Source organism: Periplaneta americana, chromosome 10 (genome assembly GCF_040183065.1).
Source record: "Periplaneta americana isolate PAMFEO1 chromosome 10, P.americana_PAMFEO1_priV1, whole genome shotgun sequence".
Lineage (NCBI taxonomy): Eukaryota > Metazoa > Arthropoda > Insecta > Blattodea > Blattidae > Periplaneta > Periplaneta americana.
In genome coordinates this window covers 73,818,108-73,836,405 of record NC_091126.1, presented here as the reverse complement: position 1 = coordinate 73,836,405, position 18,298 = coordinate 73,818,108, and the positions used below count along the sequence as shown (strand labels likewise).

Sequence of the window (18,298 nt, the reverse complement as noted above, 5' to 3'; positions counted from 1 at the left end):
TAATAATAATAATAATATTATTATTATTATTATATTGGTATAGTATTATTATTATTATTATTATTATTATTATTATTATTATTATTATTATTATTATTATTACATGACTACTTCTGGTGAAGAAAAAAATATATAATCCTGGAAACTCAACTTTTGGAACAACGAAACAAATATGAAAGGCTGTCATTTTGTTTCCTTTCCTAAACGCTTTAAGTTCTTTGTGATTCCCTGTGGTAGTGAAATTTTATTAAATAAGATATAATTTCAATAATAGAGGATAACAGTATTAATTTCCTTTATTTTTAATTAGAATGTTGGATATATGTATACATAGTAAATTGCCGTATTATTTCTTTGTGTCGTTAAGTGTTACGATATCACATATGGAAAGTTAAAAATTTGAAAATTTTTGTATTTTGCCGGAGATAATTATTGTCTTATTAATGAAATTTATCAAAATGTTAAGGCTAAAGTTCAGTAACTCACTTTTTCTCAATTCTGTGAAAACGACGACAATGGGGAAATTTTCCTCTATCTTCACTGTATCAGACAATAATTGAAATGAAAATGGATACTACCCTTTGTTTGAGACTCGTATGATATAGTCATGCAAACTTACCGATTTGTAATATACAAATCTGCCTTTCAGGTAGCAGTAGCAGTAGTAGTAGTAGGTTTGAATAATTTCAAGGAAAAATTGTTCCGGGGCCGGGTATCGATCCCGGGACCCTTAGCTTAGCGCGCGAACGCTCTTCCGACTGAGCTACCCCAGGAACTATACACGACACCGTCACAATTTTTCCTTTTGTATGCACACGACTCAAATGAGCTGACAAGACGCCAGAACTCAACTATGAGTGCATGCAAATACTTGTGTAACTTAAATTGTGGCTTTCTGTTAACGTACCTCCAGTAACGAATGAATTATACAAATCTTACTGAAAGCAGTGCACTCATAGTTGAGTTCTGGCGTCTTGTCAGCTCATTTGAGTCGTGTGGATACAAAAAGGAAAAATTGTGACTGTGTCGTGTATAGTTCTTGGGGTAGCTCAGTCGGAAGAGCGTTCGCGCGCTAAGCGAAGGGTCTCGGGATCGATACCCGGCCCCGGAACAATTTTTCCTTGAAATTATTCTCACCGATTTGTGATTACAAGAAACTCTCCTCTAAATTACGGTTCGCAATTATGAAAAATTCTGCACACTTATGTGGGAAGGTACATCATTTGCCTGCAAAAATTTAGTGAAATTCATTTTTTTATATCTCAGCTAATATAAAAGCTAAATGAACAAAACTTTTCATGCCTAATATACATACATTACATCTTATGAAACACTATTCTGAATACTAAAATAACTAATAATTACCTGTAAAAATAATATGAAACTTGCATAAATTTTTACAACCGTAAAGCAGTTACATAATAAAATATGCAATTAATTAAATTTAATGTCTGCATGATTCTTTTACTGGAATGTTTTGAAGACCTACATTGAAAACAAAGTCTGGGATCGTACATCTATTTCTTCAGAAAATGTTTTTTTCTTAATCTAAAATTTTAGACAAATATTGAAGGTAACGATTAAGACAAAACATATTTCTTGAAGAAATGGGTAAAAGATCCTGGACTATGTTGTTGATGTATGTGTTTAAAACATTTCAGTAAAAGAATCGTGCACATATTCAATTAATTGTATATTTTATTATATAAATTCTTTACGGTTGTAAAACATTTATGCAAATTTGATATTATTTTCACAGGTAGTTATAAGATATTTTAATATTCTGAATAGTGTTTTATAAAGTGTAGTGTATGTATATTAAGCGTGAAAAGTTTTGTTCATTTGTTTTTATAGTAGCCGAGATATTAAAAAGAAATAATTTCACTAAATTTTTGTACCTCCCCTCTTAAGTTCAGAAGGTTTTGGTCGTTGTTTCTAGTACGGGTATAGTATCCTATTATCTCGAAGTAACTGAGGAGACCATGGAAACTAATGCCAGAACAATTTCCTCTCATTCTCTGGAATGCGTGGAGGGAGTGCTAACATCTGAACAGAGACACCCCTTTTCCTTTTGTAAGGTCTGAGGCAAGGATGTTCCTTCCCTCCACATTTTTATAGCAATATCGATGTCGCTTGCATTGATTTTTCAACTCAGCCACGTGTTACTGTGTGGTCCTCGAATGGGCTTATTTAGTAGCGAAGTTCAACAATCTGCCGAAGTGAACGCAAGGACTTAGGCCTAGATATAGTTCTAACGATGCATGGGGAGAAAACGCTAGTTAAATTCCCGTATAAGGGCATGAATATCTTCTGTCAATAAGACGTCTAGAGTTGTCTTAAGTGCAGCTAACACCCCACAAAGTCTCTAAGAACTAGTATTATGAACAGTGGCGAGCGGTGACATTTTTCAGAGGGGACCAGCAGTAATGGAACTGTCTTGACACTATTTAATAATAAACAGAAAAAAATAATGTTGGGTAATACGTATTACAACGAAAATAAGACTTACTATACCTGGTAAGGTTTATCTTGTCTCAGTAGCAATAAAACCAAGTCCCTTCAAATGAGGGAGATTATAGGAGGGTTGTAAATTTTCAGGATTCCTTTCAAAATCTTGTTAATGTACAGGCTGCCGGAACTCAGTTTCTTGAAAGACAAGCTCAGTGACGGAACTATACAGTACGAAGAGAGATATTTTGTTACTTAATTTTGTGCTATAGAATGTATCAACTAGTCCCTTCCGCCACTGGCATCGCTTCACTCCCCCCATCGCAATAACAACACAGGCGAGGTAAGACATATCTCCTTTCTCTCTCTTTTCACAGTGAGACAAGATTCATCACACAGACTTTAGTTACCACCTTCATGTGTACATCAACGGAATCCTCCTCTCTCCTTTTCGGGCAAATTTTTCTATGACGTCTTCGTAAGAATGTCTTTGGCTTTGAATTTTGTTCAATAGAGCCTTTTCAATCGAGAACTGTGAAAATCGCGAAATCCTGTCTTCGCACCGAGTGTTCCGTAAGTAACTCTTTACGCGTTTTAAACATGAAAAATTGTGTTCCACTGCGAAGGTGCTCACTGGAATTGTAGCTATTAGGCAGCATAATTTATAAAATTCTGGAAATGCCTCTTCTAACTCGGTGTATTTCAAAAACTTTGCTATCTCAGTCACTGTCCTGCCTGGAAAGTCTGACAACCTATAAGCAGCCACTAACTCCCTTAAATAACAGGATTAAAACAAAAACCTCCAAACGAAGTACCGATGATTAAACGAGTCCCTTTACATGTTTACTAAACAGCGAAAAACATACAATATTGTTTCAATCCATGTTACACTTCACAGGCACACTTTCAATACTTAACTGACAATGCACAAAAAGAATAAACGTACTAATATATTCTTTCTAACAAGAATGGAGACATGGAAATTGTTTACCAAGGATCGCCCAACCGTATTTACTATTAACCTAGGCAAGGGAACAGCTTTAAATCACTACAATTATGCATTGACTACACTTTGGTTTTCATACAGGGAGAAGCATCCCGTTACTTTATAGGACGTTTCAGAGCAAAGTTGACAAAAACAAATTCAATTAAAGAAATCTATGAACGCAAAATATGGAACTACACCATCTATAAACATAAATTTGTTCTAGGTCGAGAGTTCTGGTAGACCACAGTCGCTGTGAAAACAATTTGTTTTAAAACCTCGCTATATCATCAGTCACTACGAGCACCGAATACATTTCCTTATCCTTGAACGGCACGAAGAGAAGAACAATAATGTAGATTGTAGATGTTTGGTCGTGCTGAAATCAAGCGCGTCAATATCTTCTAGAAATGCGTTCTCTCCAAAGTTCTCTTCTAACTTCGTGATAAAGCACAATGTTGTCCTTTTGTTCAGTATCATACCACTTTAGAATTCCTCTCGGAAATATTATTGGCGTAAGTATACGTTGTTCTTTAATACTATATCATTTGAGATATTTTATCTGGAACATTACTGACAAAAATATACTATGTTAAAAAGTAATCATAGCTAGCAAATTACTCCTTGTACGGGATTTAAGTTTACCTCAACTATTTGAATTAAATAAACTAAATAAACAGGCTTTCCAATAAAGTACACAGACATATTTTCTATCGCTAACTCTAAATCGAAATACGCTTGTTGAAGACAATAATTACCATAATATTTTAAATGAACTGTACACTTTTATCTTCCTTAGATGGTTTAACTTATCATCGTTTCGTTTCATTTCCCTTCATGATAAAATCAAGTTTCCGTAGCCCGGAATCACCGGGCATTCGCTTCATGATAGGATACGAACTGAAAATGCGTGGTCCACTGGAGTTGACCAGCAGGAATCGTGCTCCGAGTCAGTATCACTGTGATATGAATGTTTAGTAATCCTATAACGAATCTTTGCGATCATAACACCAAAATATTTTTGTCTGTGTACAGATATTGGGGTAACATGGGAACTGACCATCATAAAAAATTCAACCCCTCCCAGGCGACGACAATGAAAAGGAACATAGGAAGGCAACGAGAAGACAAGGAAAACAAGGGGATGACATGGAAAACATGGGGACGGAAAGAAAAACAAAGGGAAGAAAAGGAAACCAAGTGGAAGAAACAGAAAAAGGGAATACAAAATGGGAAGAGGAGAAATATACGAGGAACCAAGGGAAAGCAACAAAGAAAGGTTAAAATAAGAGAAGAAGAATGATAGAACAAGGGGAATACAAGTAGAAGACATAGACATGTGGAATACAATGATAGAAATGGAAATACGAAGAGAAAAGTGGAAGGCAAGGAAAACTGGCTGTTTTTCGACAGATGACCGCACCCACATATAATTATAGGCCTGCGTAAATATATGCAGCATAGTAAAGTTGTGCACCTGTCGATTTCTTTTCGTTATCACCACTTCCACTGACGCTGGATAACCTCCCACTTGACATAGAGCCGTTATACGTATAAAGGCTGGTTCACAATAATCCTGGAACTATAACGGCAACTAGAACGAGAACGAAAATATTGTTAAAATGATGTATTTAAATGTGAGCATTCACAATTAATGTTCACGTTCCCGTTCCCGGGCTCCGGCATGCTTCTCGTTAATTGTGAATGCTCACATTAAATAAATTTATTTTAACAATATTCCCATTCTCGTTCTCGTTTTAGTTCCCGGTTTATTGTGGACCAGCCTTTACCGATCAGAAAATTTTGCGCTGTATCAAGGATACACCAACACGTAGAATACGTCGTCCAGTATATGGAATGTAACTATCAGTAAGTTGTGTTATCTTGATTTATTTGTTTCCGTTTACAAATGGAGAGTATGGGTCTATGATAAAAGAAGTGATTAATGAAAATCACGAAATATACTTTTTCTTATGAAACGACATCCTGAAATTAGTGCCAGGTCACAAAAAAACTACAATTCACTCAAATGCGTATCGTATGTGTCTATTATCACTTCAATATTCGCCAGTACAAACCTAAAGATTACAGAGCGGAATTTTAGGCCCTAAAAGTGGTATCTAGGCGCCTAATACAGGCTCTTAAACTCCTTCATTTAGGCTCTATAAAATAAAAAATAGGCTGTTTTGTTTGTTAAAGAATGTTACCAATATAGGACTCAATATTTATTTTAATGAAACATTTTTGGATTAAAAGAAACGTCCACATATTTCACATTTTACAAGGGTACACATGCATATACAAAATGAAGACATTCTGTCTTTAAGTTAGTGTTTTTCATTCATCGATCACATTTCCATAGCTTTCTTCACAGTAGATGATCAGCACCTATTGTGGCTATTGTGTCTCTCACTGCTGTACTTACAAATGGTGAGTAAAAAGGAGGGGTTGTTATCTGTCTTGGAATGTAAAAGAATACTTTTTCGGGTACAACCCAGCGAGTTTGTGTTAAATTGCTGACAGACAGAGGAAGATGATATAGTACCTTAATATGTCCCGCAGGAGTTCTCTTACATGCCAATAAATCTACTGATATGAATCTGTCGCATTTATGCACACTTAAATGCCATTGATCTGAGCAGGGATCGAACCCGCAACCTCGAGCACAGAAGGCCAGCGCTATACCGACTACGCTACCCAGGCCGATTGAAAGTTGGAATTTTAGGATTAAAAGACTGTAAGAATGAGAATGGGTGGCCTGGAGGTATTCTCTATTGTGTTGTTCACTGCTAGGAAGGAGCTGTTATCCGTCTTGGAATATAAACGGTACAGAATGTTAAGAAAAACTGTAAACAGTTACGAAAAAGATGCAAAAATTAAAAAAAAACTAAAAAATAGGCACTAACGTCGAAATAGGCATTTTAGGCACTATAAAACCCCTTCATTTATACCTATATTTCCATGAAAAATGTAAATATTAAATCTCAAGCCTGTATGTATCAAGGAAAAAAACAGGTTTTTGCCTAAATTATGCTTTCTACTAATGATTAGTCGCATAGGCTTGCAGCTACTTTCAATGCCGAAATATTAATGAGGGAGGCCACGCGGCACGGCTAATTTTATATGCAATTTCGTCGCCCTCATTCACGCAGCGAGAGGGGATGGCGTCACTGGGCGTGGTGACACAAACTATATCGGTTCATGGCGTAACATCTAACAACATTAACATTCGGCTGTGGCTCATATCTCGTTACAGCGAACATTTTAAGTTCAGATCAACACGGATCTCGGAACGGATGCCCTTACTCGGTGCGAGGAAAGGCGTATTCTATGTTCAAAGGAGAACTGTAGCTCATTAACAGAAAAAAAAAATCCCATTGTTTTGTACGTACTAAAAGGGCCTAAAAATGAGTAGAGATTAAATGTTGTAGGGATAAATGAAGCCGTATAAACCTAATGTATAAAGTGTTTGACTATAAAAATACAAGAGCTTGGATGCAACACTCGCCAGGACACTTGGAAAGCAAGAGTAGCACACAATGCGTGCCCTTTCCGCTGGTTAACAACATTCACATGGAAGAGTTCGCCACAGCCGAGTGCCTACACAGTTTAGTAACCACTTCGCTTCTTCATTGCGTCATACAAGCCTCGTGTGGAGTTTCTATTATTCTTACACAGAAACAGAGCGGTTTCATTACAAGCTTTCGCTTCGGAATCACACAGATTGGGTCAGGAAGTGAAACCTGCGAACCGTGATATCTACCTACCCCTCAAAATGAGTGAAATTGTCCTGTCAACGACAGAATAGTTGTCAACAACCTGGAACGTCCCGGCGAGAAACATTACACGTCAAGTTCTTTTGTATTTCTTGTCTATCGAACAATGTTTTGTGGGCATATAATATGAAACTGGACGATGACAATTTTATACGCGTAATACCGAACGAATAGCCGTGGGATAGTGTGTCCATTTTAGCATTCACTTACTCCGGACTGAATGCCTGAGGTGTACTCTATGTACGGTGTATCTTGAGGGTTTTCGTGGCTTCCTTCATTTCTTCAAGCAAGCCTCGTGGTAATACCCTAAAATACCCCATGAATCCATCTACTTTTCTTTCTATTCCAAAATACAATATTATCGTAACACAAACTTCATAGTCGCCGAATGCATTCTAGAGATATGTAATCAGTACACCATTCTCTACACATCTGATATAACTTACCGGTATGTCAGAACATCAACTACGGTGATACATGGTACTGTAAGAAAATGAACGATAGCGAGCATGGATCCATAACTGTGAATAACTAATATTTCTCTTTCTTATTCTGTTTAATCTCTCCTTTTTTCCGACATACATACCGTTACGTGTTGGCGAGGGAAATTATTTGATCGTACACTAGAAATATCACAAATGCAGAACTCCTGCATGACGCAGGATCAACAGTAAAACACCGCAGAACAATCACAAAACAACGACGAACACATAGTCCTTACCGTATACAGTCGACTCCGGATATAGTGAACTTCTACAAACTTGCATATTTCGTTCACTATATCCGAGGTTCACTAAATGCGAAGTGTCTCTCCCCTAACCTTAAATGAAGAGAATGAATGAAATTGTGAACAAGAAAATAAAATGTACTATACAGTAATTAAAATATTTCATTTTTTTGGAATGGATTACACTGTATACTGTATTCAAACTATGCTGTCGGCCCACGTACACTTGCGAAAGACCACATTCAATGCCACTTGTAATATTCGCCTTATCTTCCAAAAAAAAAAAAATAATAATAATAAAATTAAAAAAAAAATTAAAATTTACGCTTCGAAATTTTTATACAGTACATTCATTCTTCGAACACTAGAAACAGACTGATCAGGTAGAAATGACAAACGCTGATATGGTGTGACTGCGTACTCAGCCTTGGAATTTCCCGGGTCAAGTTGGAAACTGGGAGAGGTTTGATGGAATTTGAAAGCCATCGGAATCTCACCTTCATTTATGCTCTGGACATAATGTCCGTCCTCTTTTAATAAAAAGAGGCAATTTTATTTTCCGTTCTTTCGATGCTATCTGTCATAATGGAAATGTTTCTAAGAACAAAAAGCAACCCTTTGACGGCGGATGATTAGAAATAACAATAGAGTAGTGCCCCTGAGAACAGAATGGCAATCCTTCGACAGTGGAGTGAGGTAAGGTCGTCAAGCGTTGACTGGATTTACAGTACAGCTCATTGCCTACGTATTACTAATCCTACCTTTGTCCTTTGACTAAAGGAGTAAGAAACTTAGGCCCGATTGTATAAACCATTTAATCTTAGATCAGAGGTTAAATTGATCCTTGTTTCAGCTGAACTTGGAATTTTGTGTTGTATAAAGTCTAATCTGAGATTAATTTGTCTCAAACTAAAGTCAACTTTGACTGAAGAAATTTCTCCGATTAAGTTAGATGATCCAAGTTCAGTTATTTCTTTTCTGTTTGAAATATACGAGTGACAGATTGTGCAAATAAAATATCCATTATTATTAATATTAATAGATATGACAGGTATGTATATATATATATATATATATATATATATATATATATATATATATATATCTTTCAATTTCTTGCCTTAATACACAAACAATCTTATATTTTATAAGGCTCTATCGTGTTCAGCAGTATCAAATAACATAACCTATAATTATATTATGTTTATAACAACCATTAATTATTAATGGCTATGATAGGTACATTCATAAATTTTCAATTAACTGTATCACTAAACGAAAATTGTCGTTTTATAAAGCTTTATTATGTTTAGCAGTATCAAACACCATAACATGATAACAACTCGGAGAACAGTCAACCTCCTTCTTATTGTCCGCCATTATTTACATTGCACAAAAAACCAGTGTCTCCAACAGAGTGTACGGAAAGTCGCCAAAAAGTAGTTGTAAAGTCGCTAGATTTCTCATTATCAACAAAGAAAGATTAAATTTTGTCACTATGGGGTGCTAAAAAGGACACTAAATCCCTATTTAAGCAATATAAAAGTTAGAAGAAATTGTTGTTGAAAAAGAGTTAAAATCGCTAGATTGGGAACACTGAACAAACCTGTCCGCGCATCACGTATTTCACCTGTTTATGCGATATTGCCAAATACTTTTCACGTGAACTTAGATTGCATTTGAACCAAGGTAATTTGAACGCAGAAAAGTTTTATACAATAGAAGAAGTGTCTGAACTCGGTTCACATTTCGATCTTCTATCAAAGTTGATCTTTAGTCAGGGAGTTTTATACAATTGGGCCTTAAAATGTTGTTCTGAACACAATCTTTCAATTTTATACAATAAGGTCTAACTTAAAATAAGAATTTGTCAGGATATAACTCTTGTAACTTCAATTTTTAAGGTTCACTATAACAGAAGCGAGGGTTCACTACAAACGGAAATATTAATGTACTTTTTAATGTATGCGGCTCGGGACCAACGATTTAGGTTCACTATAACCGAGTTCACTACATCCAGAGTTGACTGTAAATTTTTTAGACACTGGCGTAGCTCAGGCGGTTTTCTCGCTTGTCTGCTGACTCGGAAATGCGCTCGGGCATGGGTTTAATTCCCGAATGGGCTAATTACTTTGCAAATAATTTTCTACACAAAACACATCAGCTGCTAGTAATCTTTTGATTTTTGTACACTCACCTGTATAATTTAACTTGTGTGTTCATCTGGGGAACAAAATTCCATCTGCACCAAAGAATGACTTATCCCCCTTTACCTAAACACCACAGATATATTCTGAAATCCTGAGAAATGATCATGTTTATCAGATCTCGACTTCTTTTTCTTCGACGAAGAAATCGACAATCAACAGTGCGACGTTTCTATGTGTGCAACGAGAGGAATGGGGGTTATTTCCAAAACCTCTTCCAAATTAAATAATGTGTGTTATTATTAATAGACAAGTAGAAACAATAATACATCCTCACAATACAAATATCGATACCTTGTGGTATCGAAAAAAAATTACTTCCTAGCTGCGCGCATTCTACTATGCAACGAGCAGAAGTTTGGCAACAATCAGGCGTCAAACGGCATTTCTAAGGATATGTAACTTTGTACTCGAGTGCCATTAGATATGCGTTAATTAGGATAATAAATTTGTTTTTTTTATTTTAGTAGGTTATTTTACGACGCTTTATCAACATCTTAGGTTATTTAGCGTCTGAATGAGATGAAGGTGATAATGCCGGTGAAATGAGTCCGGGGTCCAGCACCGAAAGTTGCCCAGCATTTGCTCATATTGGGTTGAGGGAAAACCCCGGAGAAAACCTCAACCAGGTAACTTGCCCCGACCGGGAATCGAACCCGGGCCACCTGGTTTCGCGGCCAGACGCGCTAACCGTTACTCCACAGGTGTGGACTTAAATTTGTTTTCATATATCCTGTAACTTCTGAAAGTTTGTAACCAACTCACCCGTACACCCTGTATAATCTACTTCAAATACATCATTCATAAATTAATCCTAAAATCAATTTTTGCGACAGTAAAGACTGCATTTTTTGTGCAATCCAGGAAAATAAATACGTACTCCTTATTCTGCTTCATATGAAATGATTTCATTTACTGTATGTATGTCTTTGAATTAACAGTTTACGGAAATAAACTGTAAACAGGAATACGATTTGCAAAATGACAAAAGAACCAAATCGTTGCGAGGTACACAAAGCGTGCGAGGAAGTATCTGTCAACTTCGTGAAAACATTCTCATAATCAATTTATTAGGCTCAGCGAGCACCTTAATAACAGGGGCTTTATGAAACCTAGCTTGACATCTGGAAGAGTTCATTCTCCCTGCGCAAAACGACCTTCACCGCAGCTTAAAAAATATCACGTCCCGCTTTAATGCACATCAATTTACTTGTGTGCGTTCTGTGTTTGTTGATTTCTGCATTTACATGTGTAAACGGATACACGTGGATGCACTTTAAACACTTGATTCATTATTAAGACTATAAGCTACACAGTCTGTGTCTAAGTGCTAGCGCGCTGGTGTTTCATCCAGACGGCCCTGGTTCAATCCCGGGCCAGATCATGATGGAATTTGTGTTGGACAAAGCACACGTTGCAGAAGGTTTTTCACGGGTTACTCCCATTTCCCTCTTATCATTCCACCAACATACCTCCCCTCAATTCCTTTAACACCTACACGAATCTAAATACTGATCTTGCCCATAGACTACAGCGTGTTCACGATATCTGCGTTCGTTTCGTTTCTAACATTAGAAAATTCGATCGTGTAACACCGTCACTACAACTGATGTCTTGGAATCCACTTAAAGAAGGAAGATTCTTCAACTCCCTCTTATTACAATTTAAAATCATCCACACCTCCACACCCTCTTACCTACCATCTCGTTTTGTTTACCTTTCACTACCTCGAACACGGAACATGTACCATCTCTCTATTCCTCTGCACAGAACATCCTTCTACTCATAATCTTTCAGCATATCGATTCCACGCCTCTGGAATTCTGTCCCTGACCATGTCAGAGACTGTCGGACAATATCAACATTCAAATTTAAATTAAAAAGTCACATTCTAGTTCATGGAATTGATTGTTGAATACCTGTCAGGTTGTGCAACATCGGCTTAACCCATGACATATAGTAAATATTGTAACTACGCTGTTGTAAAATTGACAATTAATATGTAATGTATTTATTATTATTATAATAGTATTATTATCAGTTATCACTACCTTCATTGCTATCTCTGTTTTTCTTTCTTTCTTTTTCTTTTATTAGCTCGATGAGAGCTCTATAGTGTTCTGTTGACCCTGTTGACCTCTATAGGGCTTTAATTTAATTTGTATTATTTTCATCAGCGTCTGTATTTCTTTTTTGTATTTATAGGCCTATGTGCTATCTGGTAGGATGGGACAGAAGGCCTTATGACCTTAATCCCGTCAGATTAAATAAATAAATAGATAAATAAATAAATAAATAAATAAGTAAATAAAAATAAGCAGGTTTTAAGTCTTTGGGGTAGTACGGGTTTCCAATGTCGATACAGGAATGAAAGGATTTCGGGCTTACAATGGCTACTCTTGTGCTAATGAGATTTGGCTCTATCAGGGGCTAAGGCAGGATGGACCATCTTTCAGTCGTAGCCGCAAAGAACGTAAAATCTCTTAAGACTATTCCACAATAAACCGGAAACGACAACAAGAACGACAACGGAAATACTGTTAAAATAAATGTATTTGAAAGAGAGCATTCACAATTAACTTTCACGTTCCCGTTTCCGGGTTCCAGCAATATTCTCGTTAATTGTGAATGTTCACATTTAAATACATTTTAACATTATTTGCGTTCCCGGTTTATTGTGGACCAGCCTTTACGCATTCACAAAACCTGTCAGTCCACCCCACGACACAATACTCACATACGCCAACCCCGCTGACCTTGGTGGGTACTCGAGTATATGGTGTCAAGTTTCATATCGTAATGATTACAAACCATAAGACGTAATTCAATTATATTACATGTAATATATTTTAGGATTATCGAAGGTAATATAATTATAAATCACTCAACTATATAATAATCAAATATATTTTACAAAAAACTATGTTATCATTATAGTTATCATTTAGGGTTGGTAAACCGCAAGGTTAACTGCAATAAGCTATGGCCATGAGCAGCACGTGAGGCAGTGCAGTGTACTGTCCACATACAACTACTCGAGAAGCAAAACGAAGCTTCGGGTACAGTCGTTTGAGCTACATATTGCAATTTAAACTATTAAACCACCTATCGTTTACATTTTATATTATGTTTATTTGCAATATGCACAATGTAATGTGTTACAGTATTATAATACACATATTTACAATGACAGTTAACCACAAAGAAAAAAATGTATTATTTTAGTTTGCACTATTTTATCCTCCTTCACTGTTGCACATGTTGCAATGGACAACGATTTATAGTAAAACCTTCCTAAAACGAAACGTGATAGTTCCAGATTTTTTTTCCGTCTTCACAGGTTTTCGTTTCACAAATGGTTAAGTTTTGGCAAAACTAAGAATAGACTACTCCAATATGCTCACTGTAGGAAGAACACAATGAAAAAATAATTTGAAATAAAGTGCAAAGTGAATTTTATTTTCATAATTATTAACTTACGTAATTGCAGCCCCTCTCTCTTCTCTCTCTCTGCGCCCTAGTTTCTTCGCCCCCAACATTTCTTTTAAAGTGCACTGCCGCATTTTTTTTAAGGAAACGTTGTAGGATTTCTTTCGCGTCCTGCATCAATTCAGAGGGTAAATTGCGCCCTGGTCCTTCGGTTGTGTAACTGAAATTGTGTTTGATGGAAAATAGATTAACTTCACGTTAGACAAATCAATCCTTGAATGGCAGGTAGCAATGTCTAGAAACAGTATGACCTTACGACCCTGATGTTTCATTGCTCCATTAAAATTATGAAGCCACTCTTCCATGATATAACTGGTCATCTAGGCTTTTTTTTATAAAATCGCACAGTTTTACTTTATTCGCACTGTTATTTAACACGGTATTGGCATATTAACACAAACTCAGAATAAATAAAAGGAAATGTGAAACTAAATTGGCACTACACTACAATTATTCACAGTTTTATTCTTCTCGCACAATCCTTTATCACTGTATTTGGCTTCTTAGCACAAAACTGAAAATAAATGAACGAAAATGCAAGAAGGTTGGAAGAAGTAACGGTACAGGAGGACAGTAACCTGCCCGGGTCCTTGACAATAAGCACAGAATATGACATGGTTAGAGAAGCTTCACCACGAACGCCTGACAAATAGCCAAAGTCTTCCAGATCATTGCATGTACAATTACACAAAAAAATTATGTCATGCTTCGTACAGTATCATCGCAAAATTAAAAATGGTTTGAAAGAATTTAGCAACAGTTATGCTTAAAATTATCCGTTTTAGTCAGGTTTTTTAACGTAAATGGTGCCCAAAAATGATTCCGTTTTCGCATTAGGCTGTTTTTCATTTTAAATCATTATTTTACATAGAAAATCATTCCGTTCCCAAATTTATTTTTCGTTTGTGCAGGCTTTCTTTTTGGGTACGTTTTAGCAAGGTTTTACTGTATTACAATAGGGATTGAGAGGTGAACCTCTTACGATATTCCGTTAGATAGTGTTTATACCGCGAAAAACTTCTTTCTATGACGCATGATGTGCCAGGGGCGAACTTAAAATACGATACCGATACATCATTAATTTACTCTTTCGCAACTCAATATCTGATATAAATTCTTAAAATTACGGAACAAACATATTATAATGTTAAGGAAATTAAACTTACGGCTACAATAAAAGTATTCTCCTCTTGATAAAATTGTGCGTAAAGAAGTGTTGAGGTCCGAACTCTGCTTTCGGCATATTTCACGGATGTTTTGGTATAAAGGTAAATAAATGCTTGGAATTAAGTAAAGAAGTACTGAAGAATAAGAAGAATTACGGTAGGAAGTAAAGACATTCTGTACATAGCGCAGAAGCACGAATAAACAAGTGAAGACGTGTGGATAAATGTGAAGAGAGGATGTTAAGAAATGTGCCAGGAAGTCTAGAAGTACGGGAGTACGCAAAGAACTGCCGAAGAATGGTAAATAAATGCAACGAAATCACATACATCACCATGAGTTTTGAGCGTTAAGTGGTCGTACCTAAGAGGTACAATTCCACCCACACTCGTGATGTCGTTAAACACTCCGTATAATAAAATAAACTTATATTCTCTCGTTACACATCTCATTTGCGCTCTTTAGTTGTCATAATACTGCAAAAATGTGCTACTGAAGATGGTCATGCAGATCCCGATACACGTTTAGCCATTAAAAGAATTCTAAATATTATCTGTGCATTTCGAACTGGCGGCTCAAGGTCAAGCAATGGACTGCATTTGCCACGTGTGCTTACCCCAATCCTGGACCATTCTCCTGAAATAAAGTCAGCTTGAACAGCCGAAATTACCAGTGACTTTATTCACAGTTTTCAGTTCAGTGACCCGTGTGTGGTTTGTACTTTTGTACGTGACCTTGATCCTCCAGTTCGAAATCCACAGATAATAGATTGATTTTAAATAAGTGTTTTCAAAAATAAAATTGTTTCATTTCATCAAGATCAAAGTTTTGCATTTTGCATTAGTGAAAACATTAACACTGTATGACTTCAAAAACATATATGAACGTAACAGGAAGAGGTTTGAGCTCTGGGCCCCTGAGGCTTAAGGCTGGTTCACAATAAACCGGGAACGGAAACGAGAACAAGAACGGAAATAATATTAAATTAAATGTACAGTCAACTCCGGATATAGTGAACCTCTGCGGACTTGCATATTTCGTTCACTATATCCGAGGTTCACCATACCCGGAGTGTCTCTCCCCTAACCTTAAATGACGGAAATTAATGAAATTGTGAACAAGAAAATAAAATATTTTATTTTTGTGAAATGGATTACACTGTATACTGTTACTCAGAGTTGATTTACTTAAACTATGCTGTCGACCCACATCCGCTTGCGAAAGATCACATTCAATGTCACTTATAATATTCGCCTTATCTTCCAAAGAAAACACTTTACACTTCGACATTTTTATAAAGTACATTCACTGTTGGAACACTAGAAATAGACTGATCACGTAGAAATGATAAACGCTGTTATGGTGTGACTGCGTACTCATCCTTGGAGTTTCCCGGGTCACTTAATGGAAACTGGGAAGGGGTTGATGGAGTTTGAAATCCATCGGAATCTTATCTTCATACTGTATATGCTCTGGACATAACGTCTGTCACCTTTTAATACAAGAAGACAATTACATTTTCCGTTGTTTCGATGCTATCCATCATAATGGAAATGTTTCTGACAACAAAAGGTAACCCTTTGACGGTGGAGGATTAGAAATAACGGTAGAGTAGTGTACCTTAGAACAGAATGTCAATCCTTCAGTGGAGTGAGGCAAGTTCGTCACATTGCCTGGATTTACAGTACAGTTCATTGTCTACGAATCACTAATTCTACCTTCGTCCTTTGACTAAAGGAGTAAGAAACTTAGAATGATGTCCTCAACGCATTCTTTCAAGGTCTGACTTCAAATAAAGAATTTGTCAGGATACAAGGTCCACTATAACCGAAGCGAGGGTTCAAATATAAATGGAAATAATAATACTCTTTTTAATGTATGAGGGTCGGGACCAACGATTTAGGTTCACTATAGCCGAAAGTTCACTATATCCAGAGTTGACTGTATTTCCGTTCTCGTCGTTACCGTTTCCGGTTTATTGTGAACTAGCCTTCATCAGGCTAATCGTTTACGAAAGGAGATCTAGCTCTATCAGGGGCTGAGGCAGGATGGCCTTTTTATCAGCGTCGGATTCACGAATGCCATCTCTCTGACTTAGACAATCATTGTGTGTGTGTGTGTGTATATATATGTGTGTGTGTGTGTGTATGTTATATATATTTATCTTTTGAAGAGGTGGAGAAGTTCAAATATCTGGGAGCAACAGTAACAAATATAAATGATACTCGGGAGTAAATTAAACACAGAATAAATATGGGAAATGCCTGTTATTATTCGGTTGAGAAACTTTTATCATCCAGTCTGCTGTCGAAAAATCTGAAAGTTAGAATTTATAAAGCAGTTATATTATCGGTTGTTCTGTATGGTTGTGAAACTTGGACTCTCACTTTGAGAGAGGAACAGAGACTACGGGTGTTTGAGAATAAGATTCTTAGGAAAATATTTGGGGCTAAGAGATGTAGTTACAGGAGAATGGAGGAAGTTACACAACACAGAACTGCATGCATTGTATTCTTCACCTGACATAATTAGGAACATTAAATCCAGACGTTTGAGATGGGAAGTGCATGTAGCACGTATGGGCGAATTCAGAAATGCATATAGAGTATTAGTTAGGGGGCCGGAGGGAAGAAGACCTTTGGGGAGGCAGAGACGTAGATGGGAGGATAATATTAAAATGGATTTGAGGGAGGTGGGATACGATGATAGAGACTGGATTAATCTTGCACAGGATAGGGACCAATGGCGGGTTTATGTGAGGACGACAATGAACCTGCGGGTTCCTTAAAAGCCAGTAAGTAAGTAAGTAAGTAAGTAAATATATATTTAGGGCGCGCAAGAGTCCAAAACGTGCCTAAGTTCGGGTCCATACCTCATATAACCAAGACAAGAATATATACTGATGCATCGGACGAAATTATCTTATCAGTACTCTTCCTCGTAGCTGACAGCCGCTTTGCGAGATGTCCTGCTCTACTGTTATGCAGTCCTACAGTTACCATGTCACAAAGTGTTCAGAACTGAAACCAACAGCATCTGTGCAGCGGAGATCAAAGGACCTGACAATGACAACCTAGTCACTTTCCCTTTGTAACTACTGCATGCTACAATCTTCGCGTACGTGAAGTTCAGATGTCACTCGCTATATTAAGGTAATCTCACACAACGCTGTACCTTATGCAAATAATGTACGTGGGTAGGAAAGTCATCTGGAAGTGCGCCGCATGACTGGTTAGGAGGAACACGCATGAGCTTAATTTACATGATCTGTACACCAGAGGTCAGCACGGGCACGGGCTAAGCCCGCGGGCCTGGCTCAGGCTAAAACCTTTGGGGGCTTCTCGAGCTCGGGTCAGGGTCGAGCAATTGAGGGCTTTGCCGGAAGAAAGGCGGATAGACCTATACGCCCTTTTTCGGGAAAACGGTTTAAAATGTAGTGAATAATTATAGTAGCGAAATTTTGTTTTGATTGTACTGTACATACCTGCAGGACAGGGCTGCG

General features: G+C 36.9%; 1 protein-coding gene across 5 annotated transcripts in view; it reads right to left on the bottom strand.

The window, feature by feature from the left end:
• Positions 1 to 18,298, bottom strand: part of Ptp99A (Protein tyrosine phosphatase 99A) — a 1,121,389-nt gene that overhangs the window by 331,038 nt on the left and 772,053 nt on the right. The window lies entirely within an intron of this gene.